Genomic DNA, 15744 nt, shown 5'->3' with positions numbered 1-15744 from the left:
ATTGTTATATTCTGACAGTGATATGAAAACTCAGTAACTTATAGCACAAAATGATAATGCTTGAGTTTCTGAGCATATATATTTGCAGCATATACATAGATACTAAGTTTCTTTGGTTTGATATGAACTAATATTAGCCTCTTTAGTTTTCCCTTTATTACTACCTCAAACACATCACAATAATACCTATTTTTTCTTTTGAACTTCCTTTAAATTATTCCATATTTATAGTTCTTAGTTAGAAATACATTGTATTTATATTCTCTTCCTTTTCTTTCTATATATGTGTGTATATGTGTACACACACACACACACACACACACACACACACATATAGAGAGAATATGAGTGGGTATGCTAGGCCTCTAGACATTGTAAATGAACTTAAGACACATGTGCCACCTTGTACATCTGGATTTATGTGGGTACTGAGGTATCAAACCTGGGTCCTTTGGCTTTGCAGGCAAGCACTTTAACTGCTGAGCCATCTCCAGTTTTATATTTACATTCTTATGGAAATAATTTGTGGAAATAGTGTTTACCTTTCAATGCCACTCAAGGATTATTATTTTGCTTGGTGTCTTCTTAAGACTCTCTTCAATGCAAGTGAAAGGATCCTGTCAAATTAGTTTGCTAGAGAAGGAATTAATTTTACTTTCTGAAAGATAAGTTTGATGCACTGAATACAGTGGTTCTTAAATCCCACTGAAATTCTCTATAGTTCCTTATGCATATAGCTACTTTATCATTTATTAGAGCTTTTTATTTTTTACACAAAATGCTGTCCTTTGTGACATTATTTACCTACTGTTGTGCATTTTGCCAAAAATTAAGAGGAAACATCTTTGCTAAGGTTTTAATATGACTTGTCCTCCAAGATTACATGTGTCAAAGGCTTGGTCTCCAGTGTAGTGTAAGTAAGAGGTTGTGGAACGGTTAGAAGGTAGGGTTAGAGGAGTTAGATTATGGGGCTGACACCACTGGAAGTGACTGCTGGTATTAGGAATGAGTTTGTTCTCCTGTGAGTGAGTTGGTAGAAAAAGACCTAGTCTGTCCCTGCATCTCTTGGCTTCCTGTACTTGCCCTATGATCTGTCCTTTGGGCATGGTCCTGCCAGCATGGTATCTGCAGTGGTGTGATGGAGCCACAGCTGATAGAAGCTGGCAGGTACTATGCTTGTAGACATTTAAAACTGAGCTAAATCCTTTCCTTTTCTTTTCCTTTTTTATTTTGTTTTGAGAGAGAGAGGGGGAGAGAATTGGTGTGCCAGGGACTCAGCCACTGAAGTTGAACTCCAGATGCTTGCACCACCTAGTGGGCCTATGTGACCTTGTGCTTGCCTTACCTTTGTGTGTGTGGCTAACATGGGATCTGGAGAGTAGAACATGGGTCCTTAGGCTTTGCAGGCAAGAGCCTTAACCAGTAAGCAGTCTCTCCAGGTGCCTTGCCCCTCCATTCTTTTTTTCCAGTACCTTTTCAGCTAGGTGATAGGCATGGTATGGCTTGAAATATTTTTTTCCTGCATATCACATCCAGTTTGTTATGAAATTCTCTTGGATTTACCTTTAAAATATTTATATGAATCTCTCATTAATTCCCACCTCCCTAGTCAAAAACACTTGTCTTTCAACAAAATAATTTTAATACCCGTCTATCATGGTTAATTGTATCACTTGATGGGATTTAGAATCAATGTCAACAAACCAGTGGGTTTATCTGAGAGGGAATTTCCAGACTAGGTTAATTGAGGTGGGAAGACTCACCCTACCTGTGGGCAGTGCCAGTTTAGGGGGTGGGGTCCTGGTCTGACTAAAATGGACAATGTGAGCTGCATACCAGCATCCATCTCTGCTAGCTGATAATAGGACACACTGTAACCACGTGTTTCATGCTCCTTCCTCCATGACTTCTTGGAAATATGGACCAAAATAAACCCCTTCTTCCGTAAGTTGCTTTTGTCACATAATTGTTTTTTAGCAATTTAAAAAGTAACTAATACATCTACTAACTGGCTTCCCTGCTTCTGATTTTTAAAAAAAAATTTTATTAATAACTTCCATGATTATAAAAAATACCCCTTGGTGATACCCTCCTTCCCCCCACTTACCCCTTTGAAACTCCACTCTCCATCATACACCCTCCCCATCTCCATCAGTCTCTCTTTTACTTTTGACGCCATGATCTTTTCCTCCTCTTATGATGGTCTTGTGTAGGTAGTATCAGGCACTATGAGGTCATGGATATCCAGGCCATTTTATGTCTGGAGGGAGCACGTTGTAAGGAGTCCTACCCTTCCTTTGGCTCTTACATTCTTTCCGTCACCTCTTCCGTGTTAGACTCTGAGCTTTGGAAGGTGTGATCGAGATGTTATTCAGTACTCCAGTCACTTCTTTCCAGCACTATGATACCTTCTGAGTCATCCCAAGGTCACTGCCATCTGAAAAGACAAGATTCTCTACCCAAAGTGAGAGTAACGTTAATATAAGGGTATAAATGTAAAGAGAAGTGCTTACTGGGCAGTTTGATAAGCATAGTATATACATTTTTCCAGACATCAGCAGATGTTACACCCCTAGGGCTAATGACTACCCCTGTTTTAAGTTTTCAGTATTAGGGATGTGTCGTCCCCTCCCCCCCCCATGGAGCGAGCCTCCAGTCCAATTGGAGGGTAGTTGGTTTCCACCATGACAGACCTTCCACTATTGCACCCATTGGCTCCTTTATCCTGGCTGGCCAGTTATAAGGCTTGCAGTGTCCTCTGTTGAGTATCTTCCCTAGTGGTATCTCTTTATCCCATTGAACTACGTGTAGAATGGCTTCTTCCAGCTTTCTGTCAGCTGGTCTGCATGGAGGAGGTAATCACCTCAGTTCCAGCAGGATTTCTCAGTGGCCTTGCATCCCAAGTATGTGGAGTCTTCAGCAATAGGGTCTTACCATCTATTCCTGGTGGGAAACCAAGGGCCTCGGTAATGGCCTATAATGTTTTGGGAGCATGAGGGACCTCCCTTGCCAACAACTTGCTGGAGGTATCCCACCCCTGGCACTGAAAATTTTCTAACAACGATCTATGCCCCCTGAGTGTTCCATTGTCCGAAACTGGAGGATTCCATATGATTTATTTGCATCCTCTTAGATTTTGATTAGCCCCTCCCTCCACCTTTCTTTTACTCAATCTCTTCCCCTGACCTCACTTTGGGCCTGTTTGCCCCCGTTAATTTGTTCTTCAGCTTACATACATACAATACCAACCTATTTTTTTAAAATACTTTTTTGTTTATTTTTATTTATTTATTTGATAGTGACAGAGAGAGAAAGAGGCAGACAGGGAGAGAAGAGAGAGAATGGGCACGCCAGGGCCTCCAGTCACTGCAAATGAACTCCAAACGCATGTGCCCCCTCGTGCATCTGGCTAACGTGGGTCCTGGGGAATTGAGCCTCAAACCGGGGTCCTTAGGTTTCACAGGCAAGCGCTTAACCGCTAAGCCATCTCTGCAGCCCAATACCAACCTATTAAGTATCCTCCTCCCTCCCTTTCTCTTCCCTTTATATCTCTTTAACTTACTGGCCTCTGCTACTGAGTTTTTTCCTTCTCACACAGAAGCCCAATCATCTGTAGCTAGGATCCACATATGAGGGAAAACATGCAGAGCTTGTCTTTCTGGGTCTGGGTTACCTCACCTAGTTTAATCCTTTCCAGATCCATCCACTTACCTGCAAATTTCATAACTTCATTTTTCTTTACCACTGAGTGGAACTCCATTGTATAAATGTGCCATATCTTCATTATCCATTCATCAGTTGAGGGACATCTAGGCTGGTTCCATTTCCCAGCTATTGCAAATTGAGCAGCAATAAACATGGTAGAGCATGTAGTTCTAAGGAAATGAGATGAATCCTTAGGATATATGCCTAGGAGTGCTATAGCTGGTTCATATAGTAGATCAATTTTTAGCTGTCATAGGAACCTCCACACTGATTTCCATAATGGCTGGACCAGATTGCATTCCCACCAACAGTGTAGAAGGGTTCCTCTTTTTCCCCATCCTTGCCAGCATTTATGATCATTTGTTTTCATGATGGTAGCCAATCTGATAGGAGTGAGATGGAATCTCAGCGTAGTTTTAATCTGCATTTCCCTGATGACTAGGGATGTAGAACATTTTTTTAGATGCTTATAAGCCATTCGTATTTCTTCCTTTGAGAACTCTCTATTTAGTTCCATAGCCCATTTTTTTTAATTGGCTTGTTTGATTTATTATTTGATTTTTTTTGAGTTCTTTGTATATCCTAGATATTAATCCTCTATCAGATGTGTAGCTGGCAAAGATTTTTTCCCATTCTGTAGGTTGCCTCTTTTATTCACAGTGTCCTTTGCAGTCCAAAATCTTTGTAATTTCATGAGGTCCCAGCAGTCAAACTGTGGCTTTATTGCCCGAGCAACTGTGGTTATATTCAGAAAGTCTTTGCCAAGACCAGTATGTTGAAGGGTTTCCCCTACTTTTTCCTCTAGCAGTTTCAGAGTTTCAGGTCTGGTGTTAAGGTCTTTAATCCATTTGGACTTGATTCTTGTGCATGGAGAGAGAGAAGAATCTATTTTCATCTTTCTAAAGATACATATCCAATTCTCCCAGCACCATTTGCTGAAGAGGCTATCCTTTCACCATTGAGTATTTTTGGCATTTTTATCGAATATCAGGTGGCTATAGCTACCTGGACTTGCATCTGAGTCCTCTCTTCTGTTCTACTCATCTACATGTCTGCTTTTGTGCCAGTGCCATGCTGTTTTTGTTACAATGGTTTTGTAGTATAGGTTAAAATCAGGTATGGTGATACCACCAGCCTTATTTTTGTTGCTCAGTATTATTTTAGATACTCGAGTTTTTTTGTGATTCCAAATGAATTTTTGGATTATTTTTTCTATTTCCGTGTAGAATGCCTTTGGAATTTTGATGGGGATTGCATTAAATGTATAGATTGTTTTTGGTAAGATTGCCATTTTCACAATATTGGTTCTTCCAATCCAGGAACAAGAGATGTTTTTCCATTTCCTAGTGTCCTCTGCAATTTCTCACTTGAGTGTTTTATAGTTTTCATTGTAGAGAACCTTTACTTCCTTGGTTAGGTTTATTCCAAGGTACTTTATTTTCTTTGATGCAATTGTGAATGGGAGTGATTCTCTGATTTCATCCTCTGTGTGTTTGTTGTTAGCATATAGGAATGCTACTGATTTCTATGTATTTATTTTGTATCCTGCTACGTGGCTGTAGGTGTTTATCAGCTCTAACAGTTTGCTGGCAGAGTCTTGAGGGTCCTTTATATATAGAATCAGGTCATCTGCAAATAATGATAACTTGATCTCGTCCTTTCCAATTTGTTTCCCTTTTATGTGTGTCTCTTGCCTTATTGCTGCAGCTAAGAGTTCCGGTACTATATTAAATAAAAGTAGTGACAGTGGAACACCTTGTCTTGTTCCTGATTTTAGTGGAAAAGCTTCCAGTTTTTCCCCATTTAGTAATGTGTTGGCTGAAGGCTTATCATAAATAGCCTTTATTATGTTGAGATACGATCCTTCTATTCCTAGTCGCTGTAGGACTTTTATCATGAAGGGATGTTGGACTTTGTCAAATGCTTTTTCTGCATCTATGAGATGATCATATGATTTTTATCCTTCAGTCCATTTATATAATGTATTACATTTATTGATTTGCGTATGTTGAACCATCCCTGCATCTCTGGGATAAAGCCTACTTGGTCAGAGTGATTGATCTTTCTGATATATTCTTGTTTTTTGTTTGCCAATATTTTGTTGAGAATTTTTGCATCTATGTTCATGAGGGAGATTGGTCTGTAATTTTCTTTTTTTGTTCTATCTTTTCCTGGTTTTGTTATCAGGGTGATGCTGGCTTTGTAGTTTGGTAGGATTCCTTCTTTTTCTATTTTATGGAAACGCTTAAGAAACAATGGCGTTAGTTCTTCCCTGAAGGTCTGTTAAAATTCAGCAGTGAGTCCATCTGGGCCTGGACTTTTTTTTTGTTTGGGAGATTTTTGATAACTGCTCGGATCACCATACTTGTTATGGGTCTATTTAAGTGAGTAATCTCATCTTGATTTAATTTAGTTAGGTCATATAAATCAAGGAAATCATCCATTTCTTTCAGATTTTCATTAAAATATGGAATGCTTCATGAATTTGCGTGTCATCCTTGCACAGGGGCCATGCTATTCTTCTCTGTATAGTTCCAATTTTAGTATATGTGCTGCTGAAGCGAGCACTGCTTCTGATTTTTTTTTAAACCTTCATTTTGTTCTCTGCACAGAGGTCATACTCAGTGTTGTTACTTCTCTGCTATGACCTTCCAATGGCTTCCTATGTCATTGCAATATTTGGCTCTGTTTTTGCTCTCTGACTTCTCCTAATTTACTCTTACTCTGTATTCATTCTGCTGTAATCCTTCTGGTTTCTATGTTGTTTTCCAGACATATTAGCCAGGTTTGGTCCTAGGGTCTTTATATTCTCTTATTCTATCCAAAATGTACTTATGTTGGTATCTGTATCTCCTTCCCCTTTCAGCTGTATTCAAAGTCACCTCATACCGTTGACAGGCATCTGGATTTAATGTTTTAGCCTCCCGAGCATATCCCCCAATACAATTTTCCATTCACTTTAATTTTTTTTCTTTCCAGGACTTACCTCTGACTTCTATGAGAGATATATTTTACTTGTTTTTCTTATTTCAGTCACTCTAAGCTCTCTCTCTGATTTGCTTATGGTTAATTTTGTTCTGCTTAGATCATTGTTTGGCACGTCATGAGACTTTAATATCTATTTGTTGAATGAATGACTTACATGGATGTTCCCTTGGCCTGGAACAGGTGTTCTCTAAGAAATAATCTAGGGGAGCCTGAAAAGCAAAATGGGGATTTCTAATAAGATCAGAAATAGTTTTTTATAGTTGGTGAAAGTAGGGAAATGTTCATTGGCAGTGATAACAAGAGGTGGACATCTTTTTGTCTTTCCCGTCCTTACGTATTATTCTGTTTAATAAGATTAAAGTATTGTCTTCTATTTCCTAGGCTCATGTCCGTGCAAGTGCTATTTTTTTGTACTGTGCTTGAGCTCTTCCTCCTCAGTTCCTATCCATCCTTCCACGTCTCCTTACCCACCTTGTGCACACTGGGCAATACTCTACTCCTGAGCTCCATCCCTACCCCCACTTTTTTGAATTTATTTCAAAATTTGATTACATTTTATTTATTTATTCATGTATGTATGTATGTATGTATGTATGTATGTATGTATTTATTTATTTATTTATTTATGGCAAGCCCAATAGACTGCTTTTTTGTTTTGTTTTGTTTTTATTTTTATTTGAGAGTGACAGACAGAGAAGGCAGGGAAGAGAGAGAGGGTGGGGAGGGAGGGAGGGAGGAAAGGAGGGATAGAGATAGAGACAGAAAGAATTTTCGCCAGGGCTTCCAGCCATTGTAAACAAACTCCAGATGTGTGTGCCCCCTTGTGCCCCTGGCTAACGTGGGTCCTGGAGAATTGAGCCTCAAACCAGAGTCCTTAGGCTTCACAGGCAAGTGCTTAACCACTAAGCCATCTCTGCCTTTTTTTTTTTATGCAAGAGTGTAAGAGTGGGAAGGGGGAGTGAGAGCAAGAATTGGTGCACCAGGGCCTCCAGCCACTGCAGTTGAACTCCAGATGTGTGTGCCCCTTGTGCACTTGTGCAGCCTTGCGCATATGCATCACTGTGTGTCTGGCTTACGTGGAAACTGGAGAGTCGAATGTGAATCCTTAGGCTTTGCAGGCAACTGCCTTAACTGCTAAGCCATCTCTCCAGCCCCATATTTATATATTTTTAAAGACAGAGTATCAGGGGCATAAATACTGTTACACTGTAGCTTTTCCTCCCCTTTTAGTAGCTTTTCTTTTGTGTAATGCTGTCTCAAGGTCTTTATTCCATTTGGTATTGTCAGTTGATAGGATGTTTGATACAGGTTTGTAGTATGCACTTTGAAATCCACAACCTCATTTATCATTCTTTATGTGGAGAATATTCAAAATCCTCTATAATGGTACTGTATTTTAAATATATGATAAATTATTTGTAGCTGAGATAAACTTACATACCAGACATAGTTATGGAGGAAGGGATTTATTGAAGCTTACAGATCCAGGGGAAGTTCCATAATGGCAGAAGAAGCTGGCCTGCTTTCACAGGTCCAAGCAAAGACAGAGAGAAGCACAAGCCTAAAAGCCAAAAGCTGCACAGCATAGCACACTTCAGGAACTCCAGCTAGGCACATTTTGCATATCTTTAGATTGAAATCCAAACCTAACACCACATCTTAAGATCCGCCCAATGACACTGCCTTCAGCCAGGTGGCTCCAGATGCAAACTACAAACTAATAAAACACTGAATATATTGGGGGCCATCTATTCAATCTACCACATTATTCTTGACCATATTCACTCTAGTGTTCTGTAGAGCAGAACTTATTCTTCCTGTCATACTATCATTCTATACTGATTAGAGGAGATTATTTTCTAATTTTTGTTCTTAAAAGACAAGGAATAAAATTAACACTAAAAATAGATATTAATAATTATGTGTGATAATTATGTGAAAGCATATTATGGAGCTTTTCACTTAAGATCCCACAAATATGTTGACTTACTCCATTTTTAACTGTAGGAGGAAATAATGGTATTTGAAATAGTATTAATTGGTAATTTGAAAGCAATTTTTGTAGTGTGAAATGAAGAAGTTGTAAATATAGCTTGTCATACTTCAATTAAACATGATTTATGTGGCAAAAGTGATATTCTTTTAATAATTTGTATAATATTATAATATAGTCAAAGTAGTGGTTTGATTCAGGGCTCCCCCATAAACTTAGGTGTTCTGAATGCTAGGTTCCCAGCTGATGGAGATTTGGGAATTAACACCCCCAGGAGGCAGTGTATTGTTGGGGGTGGGCTTATGGGTGCTATATCTACTTTCCCCTTGCCAGTGTTTGGCACACTCTCCTGTTGCTATGGCCCACCTTATGTTGGCCAGGAGGTGATGTCCACCCTCTGCTCATGCCATCGTTTTCCCCTGCCATCATGGAGCTTCCCCTCGAGCCTGTAAGCCAAAATAAGCCTCTTTTTCCCACAAGCTGCTCTTAGTTGGGTGAATTCTACCATCAATGTGAACCGGACTGCAACAGTAAAGTGGTACCGAGGAGTGGGATTGTTGCTAGACATCTGACTGTGGCTTTGGCCTTTTGGATCTGATTTTCAAGAGGAATGTGGAAGGATTTGAAGCCTTGGCCTAAGAGATGCCCTGCAATGCTGACTATTCTGGTCAGAGTTGAAAGACCTGAATGCAGTAAGAACCATGGACTGTGTGGTTGGCTTATGAGGGTGAGGAAGAGCTTTGCTTGGACTAGGCTAGCAGTTTGTGTGGGAAGCTTGCTCATATTCCTCTATCCTGAGAAGTTGTGCAGGGTTGCTTTGCATAGAAATGAACTGGTGTGAGCAAGGGGATATGGCACAGAAAAAAAAAAAAAATTAAAAGAAATCTTTGGGCCTAAACTGCTGCCTTTTTTACCTGCAAATTGTTTGAGAGATGACTACCATTGTGATTGGGCCAACTGACCTGCACTGGGACGACAAAAGAATATAAACTCTTTTGAAGGGGCTTGAGTGCTCAAGGAGTGTCCTGTTCAAAGTTTGCTTTATTCCCCTTGGACTAACAAATTGGCACCCTACCTGATATTGTGGAGTATAAGAAGTGGAGGAAAGAGGGTCATTGAGTTTGCAACACTGTCTTGTGTTTTGGAAATGGCCATGGGCAGTATGAAGCAGGTTTGCTGGATGACTGCATGGATGCCCCATGGGGCCATGAGGATGAACTGTGGTTTGCATTGGAGACCCACTGGAGATGCTTAGGAAAGCTGCTGGCCCCAATGACATTTTCCAGGACTGTGAGAAGCCTAGCTAGAGGGGTGGAATTTGAATGACAGAGACTTACTGCTGGTTAGAATTATTGAATTTGGAGATTTGTCACTGGCTAGAGTTGTTGGACTTGAAGCTACAGAGTTTGATGTTTGCCCTGGTTGTTTTAAATCTTCTATTGTTTGAATATTTCTTTGTTATGCCCAATGCCATATTTTGCAGTGTGAGTATTTATTCTGTGCCGTTAGGGTTTTGGGGGATTTTTTTTGGTTATTATGGCTCAGTTAAAAGATTCGGAAAATGGGGATGTGGGAACATCATTGGGATTGCTAAAACTATGGGGACTTTTAAAGTTACACTGAATGCATTGTATTTTACATCATGTATGGATATCAGTTTAGGGGGACCAGGGGTGGAATGTGGTGGTTTGATTCAGGTGTCCCTCATAAACTTAAGTGTTCTGAAGGCTAGGTTCCCAGCTGATGGAGATTTGGGAATTAACACCCCCATGAAGCAGTTTATTGTTGGGGGTGTTATAGCCAGTTTCCCCTTGCCAGTGTTTGGTACAGTCTCCTGTTGCTATGGTCTACCTTATGTTGGGCAGAGGTTGATGGCCACCCTCTGCTCATGCTATTGTTTTCCCTTGTCATTGTGGAGCTTACCCTTGAGTCTGTTAGTGAAAATAAACCTCTTTTTCCCACAAGCTGCTCTTAGTTGGGTTATTTCTACCAGCAGTGCAAACCGGACTGCAATAGTCAACATCAAGGAATGAGAAGTTAGATATCAATAATTAGTTTTTATGTATAGGTTGTTATTGTAGATATTATAGCCTATCGGAGCTGCTTCTATAAGAACCATCTAATTAACATTAAGTTATTAACTTGACAGATACTGAGTTTCAGGCAAGGTATGTAGTTGGTGTGGATGATATTATAAAAAACTAGGTATGTACAGTCTGTCTTTCTGAAGTATAGAATCCATTGGGGAAGAGAGATACTGAATATGTTTTATACATGGAAATACTGGGGTGTAATACTTCCAGATGCCTGCCAAAGCCAGGCAGCCAGTGAAAAAGAGAAGTGAGCCAGGACATTGAGACTATACAGAGTAGAAGGCACATGTGCTCTGGAACAAGTTGATGTCTAGCCCATGGTGACCTGTAATTCACTATGTGGTTTCAGGTTGGCCTTAACTCACTGGGATCTGCTTACCACTGCCTTCTGAATGCTGGGATCGAAGGTGTGCGTCACTATGCCTGTCAGTTCACAAAATTTTTTAAGAAAACCTGATATATTCTTTATCATTCCTAAATACTGGGATTATAGTTGTGCACCACCCTGCCCAGCTGATACCAAATTTGTTTGCTAGACACTGCACATCCTGTTTGAATCTTTCATCCGTAAGTAATAAGTTAAATTCTCTTAAGATGAAAATTTATGGGAGGTTAGTGTTAATTCTTGCTCACCCCATTTTTCTTTCACTCCTCAATTCTCTTCCTATATCCTTCCATTTGTAATTCTATACTTTGACAAGGATATATGTAGGCTATAAAAGTCATTGGAATACAAGATTTATATGAAAAAAAGTAAAAATATCTCCTGGTTCTGTCTCACTAAGTTTGTGTTGTTACGCAAGTTGTCTGCCTTCTTCCTCAGCATTTGGCCCATTTCTCATCCATAAAATGGGAATGACAGATGCTGCACAATGTGACAAGAATGAAGTCATGCTATCCCCCTTGTGTTCTGTGTTCAGTCAAATCAACTGCCTCATTCTCTTATTGCCTTGGATTAGATAGCACTTACTGATAACAGTAACTTTTGCAAGAATTTAAGTTAGTAATCAGTCCTCTTTGCAAAGAGTTTTGCTTTTAGAAGAAACCCTTGGAGTTCTTGGAACCTAGGCACAAGCTCTCATGTATCAGAGGTGAATCTTTGATAAGGAGAACTCCTCCTTGATTCAAGTCATGCTGACAAGTTAGCATCTTTCCTACCTACCTTGAACATAGTTTGCAAGGTTACATTGTGTTCTTTGGCAGTTGTTGGAGCTAGGAGTTGCTAACAACTTGGTTTTTCTTTGTTTCTATTAGTGAAGCATACAGTGCAGGAAAAGAAGATCACATGATATCCTTCTCTCCCACCTCTCTTCTACACCATTAGAACACACATTATTGGGATCAATACCAGTAAGAGCTCTAGTAAACACACAGGTTGCATGTGTAGGGCTGGTAAAGTGAAGGTTTCTAGAATACCGTGAACATTTCTATGGCAAGAGACTTATGGTGCTTTTAGGGAAGTTTCAAGTCTGGATAATCATCAGTAGTCTTTTTTAGGGAATAGTGATTCTCAGTGGTAGTGAGGTTAAGGTGGCAAGAGAGGAAGCACTGGGGGAAAACATACTGCGTTACCTATTTTTCCAATTTAAGTATGAAAATCTCAAGGCATACAGAGTATTGCACTGAATAGCTATACACCCACCATCTGGATGTAACATTTATCATAGTCCATTAGACACTTTGCAACGTGTGAATTATTTTGAATGAGGACTTTAGAAGAATTGTTCGTTTACTTGTGTGGGACAAAGGTGTTATAGTTAGACAGGATAGTGTGTGTATTTTAGAGTGAATATGTGTTTAAATACTCATTAATGAACAAAGTAATAGGTTGTCTGTATGTTTCTTTCATGTAGTTCACCACTACCAAGAAGCATGTTTTATATTGTAATTGTTTCTTTCAAATCAGAGTTTAATCAAGGATTGTACATTGGATTTGTTTGTAATTCTTTTTTAATCTTGGGCACTAGACCTTGAACTCCTAATTTGTCCCACCAAGTGCTGCAATTACAGGTCTTTGCCACATCACCTAGATAATTATGTGATACTGATGAGTTAGCTTTATTATGTTTCATATCTAACTCTGTCAGATTTTTAAAATTCCACTTTCCTGTTCTTGTAGCCCCTGTGTGGAAGTTAGGGCGAAGGTTTATAAGAGTGAAGGTTTCTGGCAAGGGCTTTTCCTGGATGGCACTGTTTATTTTATGTGACCCCCATTGGGAAATAGATTATCAGGTTGTCCTAATGTTAGTGGCTGTTGTCATTCTCCCTTGTAAAGGCATGCTTTTTCTTTAGCTCCTTAGTTACCATATGAGTACATATCCTGTTTCTCATCATTCTTAATGTAGGATCTTGTTAAACATTGCTAATCTTCTAAATTGAGTTGTTATCCTGTTTCTTATGTTTTCTTCTCAATTTGGATCTATTTTTCTCCCAACTTATTAACAGTCTCTGTTATTTTATGGAATGAGCAGTGTCTTTCCAGTAGTTGCATAAAAATATGGAGAGCCATAGTTACAGGAAACATTTAATGTTATCTAGGTTTTATTTGACCTTTTCAAGGTTTTGTTTTCATTCTTTGGAAAGAAAGTACTGATTAGGTATTTAGAGACATTCACTGAATGCAAATTATACCTGATTAATTTCTAGTACTATTGGAAGACTTTTGCTTGTAATCAGATTATGTCAAAAATCAGTGAACACTAGTTTTTAATAAGGAGTTTGAGACTTACTTTTCCCTTAAATGAAGGTAGATCAGTTTGATTAATCCAAAGGTTATTGAACAGTCATTACTTATTTTGTATTTGCTATTGTGTGAAGCCTGCATACTGTTTAATGCCCACTGGATGTATTAAAGTAGCAAGAATACCACATGGTATAGACAGGAAGTTATGTGACTTTAAAAGTTCCATGCGCTGGGCGTGGTGGCGCACGCCTTTAATCCCAGCACTCAGGAGGCAGAGGTAGGAGGATCACTGTGAGTTCAAGGCCACCCTGAGACTACATAGTGAATTCCAGGTCAGCCTGGGCTAGAGTGAGACCCTACCTCGAAAAACAAAACAAACAAACAAACAAAAAAGTTCCATGCAACCAATAAAGAAGTCTTAGTTGTGTGAATAAGTAAATATTTCTCAAGTACATATTAATTCTGTATTGCATGTCTCTGAAATCTAGTACTGACTCCCAGTACCTTTTGGATCCTTAGAAATTAGTTTTTGAATATTGAGTAAATTTAAAGTTTTTAAAGTATTAGTTGATGACATACATCTTAGCAGAAACAGTGCACCTATAACTACTACTATTGGGTAAGTAAGATGTGTCCCAACAATATTTGTTGTAAAAATTTCTTTGCAGTTATGGTACTAATAATCCACGGATAGCATAGATTCCCCATAAGACTTTTCCATGTCAAACAATAGGTGTATGTTCTAGCCATCACTGGTTAATCAATACATTGGGCTTTCCATGACCCCTTTAGGTTAGATTAGAACAATGTACAGGACTAAGTACTACACCAGGATTATCATTTTATTATAAAAGATGGCTACAAAGTGAGCAAGTACTTAGCATAGGGCCTGAATGTTTCCTGAATGCAGAAGTCTCTTATCTCCATGGAATCTGGGTGTACCACTCATATACTACATTTATTAGAAAGGTTTTGAACCTCCTTATAGTTTTGAATTGAAGCTTTACTATGTAGGCATAATTAATAAAATCACTGACCTGCAGTTGAATTCAGTCTATAGTTCCTTTCCCATCCCCAGAGGTCAGGGGATTGGTCTGCAAGTTCCAACCTTCTTATCTAACTTCTAGATGGTTTGGCTGGTGGACAGCCCTCTTTCTAAAGCTGTGTAGGGGCATGTAGTCTTGTCAGGGAATGTCACTTGTTTTTAGAAATCTGTGCCCAGAATTGGGGACAAAGTAATGCTATATCTCTCTTTCTTCCCACCCTTCCTTTCTTTTCTTTCTCATTTCCATTCTTTCCTTCCTTTCACTTTCCCCTCCCTCCTTTCCTTCCTTCCTTCCTTCCTTCCTTCCTTCCTTCCTTCCTTCCTTCCTTCCTTCCTTCCTTCCTTCCTTCCTTCCTTTTTACTTACTTCTTTTTCCTCCTTCCCTGTCCCTTCCTCCCTCCCTTCCTGCCCCCCCTTCCTTCTCTCTTCCCTTCCTTCTCCCCTCCCTTCCTTCCTCCTCCCTTCCCTTCTTTCCTTTTCTGGCCTTTCCTTTTCCTCTTTTCCCCCTTTTCCTTTCCTTTCCCCTTCCCTCTCTCCCTTTCATTCTTCCATCCATCTGTCTTCCTGTCTTTCTTCTTTCTTGAGTCTGGGGGCATTGAGAACAAAGTAATCCTTGTCTTGCCCTGCCCTGTGGATCAAACCTAGGCCTATATGCACTATACCAGTGAACTACATCCTAAGTCCTTGCTTCTTGAGACAATTTTTCTATGTGTGTTCAGGTTGAAATTTGCAGTTCTTCTGCCCTGGAGTGTTGGAATTGTAAGCATGAATGGACACACACTAGGCCAGAGTAATAGTTTTCATCAACAGTAACTATTAGGACATTGCTAGTTTAAAATGAATGGTGGAGGCTAGATAATCTTTTAAATGGCCCTAGTGAATTCCTACTTCTTAGCCACAGACTTAAACCAAAACAATGGAACACAGAGTTTTTTTTATGTTTATTTGCATTTGTATATGTGTGTGAGGGTTCATATGAAAGGTAGAGGTTGATGTCAAATCTCTTCTTCAGTCTTTATCCACTTTAGTTTTTGAGATGGGAATGGAACCTAGAGCTTACTGATTTGTCTAGACTAGCTAGTCAGCCAGCCCTGGGGTTCCTTCACCTCCAAGAACTGTGGGGATGCCTTGCTGGCCTGGCTTTTTCTTTGTGCATATTGGGGATTTGAACTCACTTGTGTGGCAAATGCTTCACTGATTGACCATCTCCCCAGCCCCAGGCTTTGGTTTGTGTATG

General features: G+C 39.5%; 1 protein-coding gene and 1 non-coding gene across 3 annotated transcripts in view; one reads left to right on the top strand and one right to left on the bottom strand.

Annotated features, from left to right (window-relative positions):
• Positions 1-15744, top strand: part of Bmp2k (BMP2 inducible kinase) — a 146960-nt gene that overhangs the window by 32550 nt on the left and 98666 nt on the right. The window lies entirely within an intron of this gene.
• On the bottom strand, positions 6167-6273 carry LOC123458962. The gene has a single exon (XR_006635895.1). It is a non-coding gene; the product is annotated as a U6 spliceosomal RNA (small nuclear RNA).

The sequence above is a fragment of the Jaculus jaculus genome, chromosome 2 (genome assembly GCF_020740685.1).
Source record: "Jaculus jaculus isolate mJacJac1 chromosome 2, mJacJac1.mat.Y.cur, whole genome shotgun sequence".
Taxonomy (NCBI): Eukaryota; Metazoa; Chordata; class Mammalia; order Rodentia; family Dipodidae; genus Jaculus; species Jaculus jaculus.
This window is presented reverse-complemented; position numbering and strand designations above follow the sequence as displayed.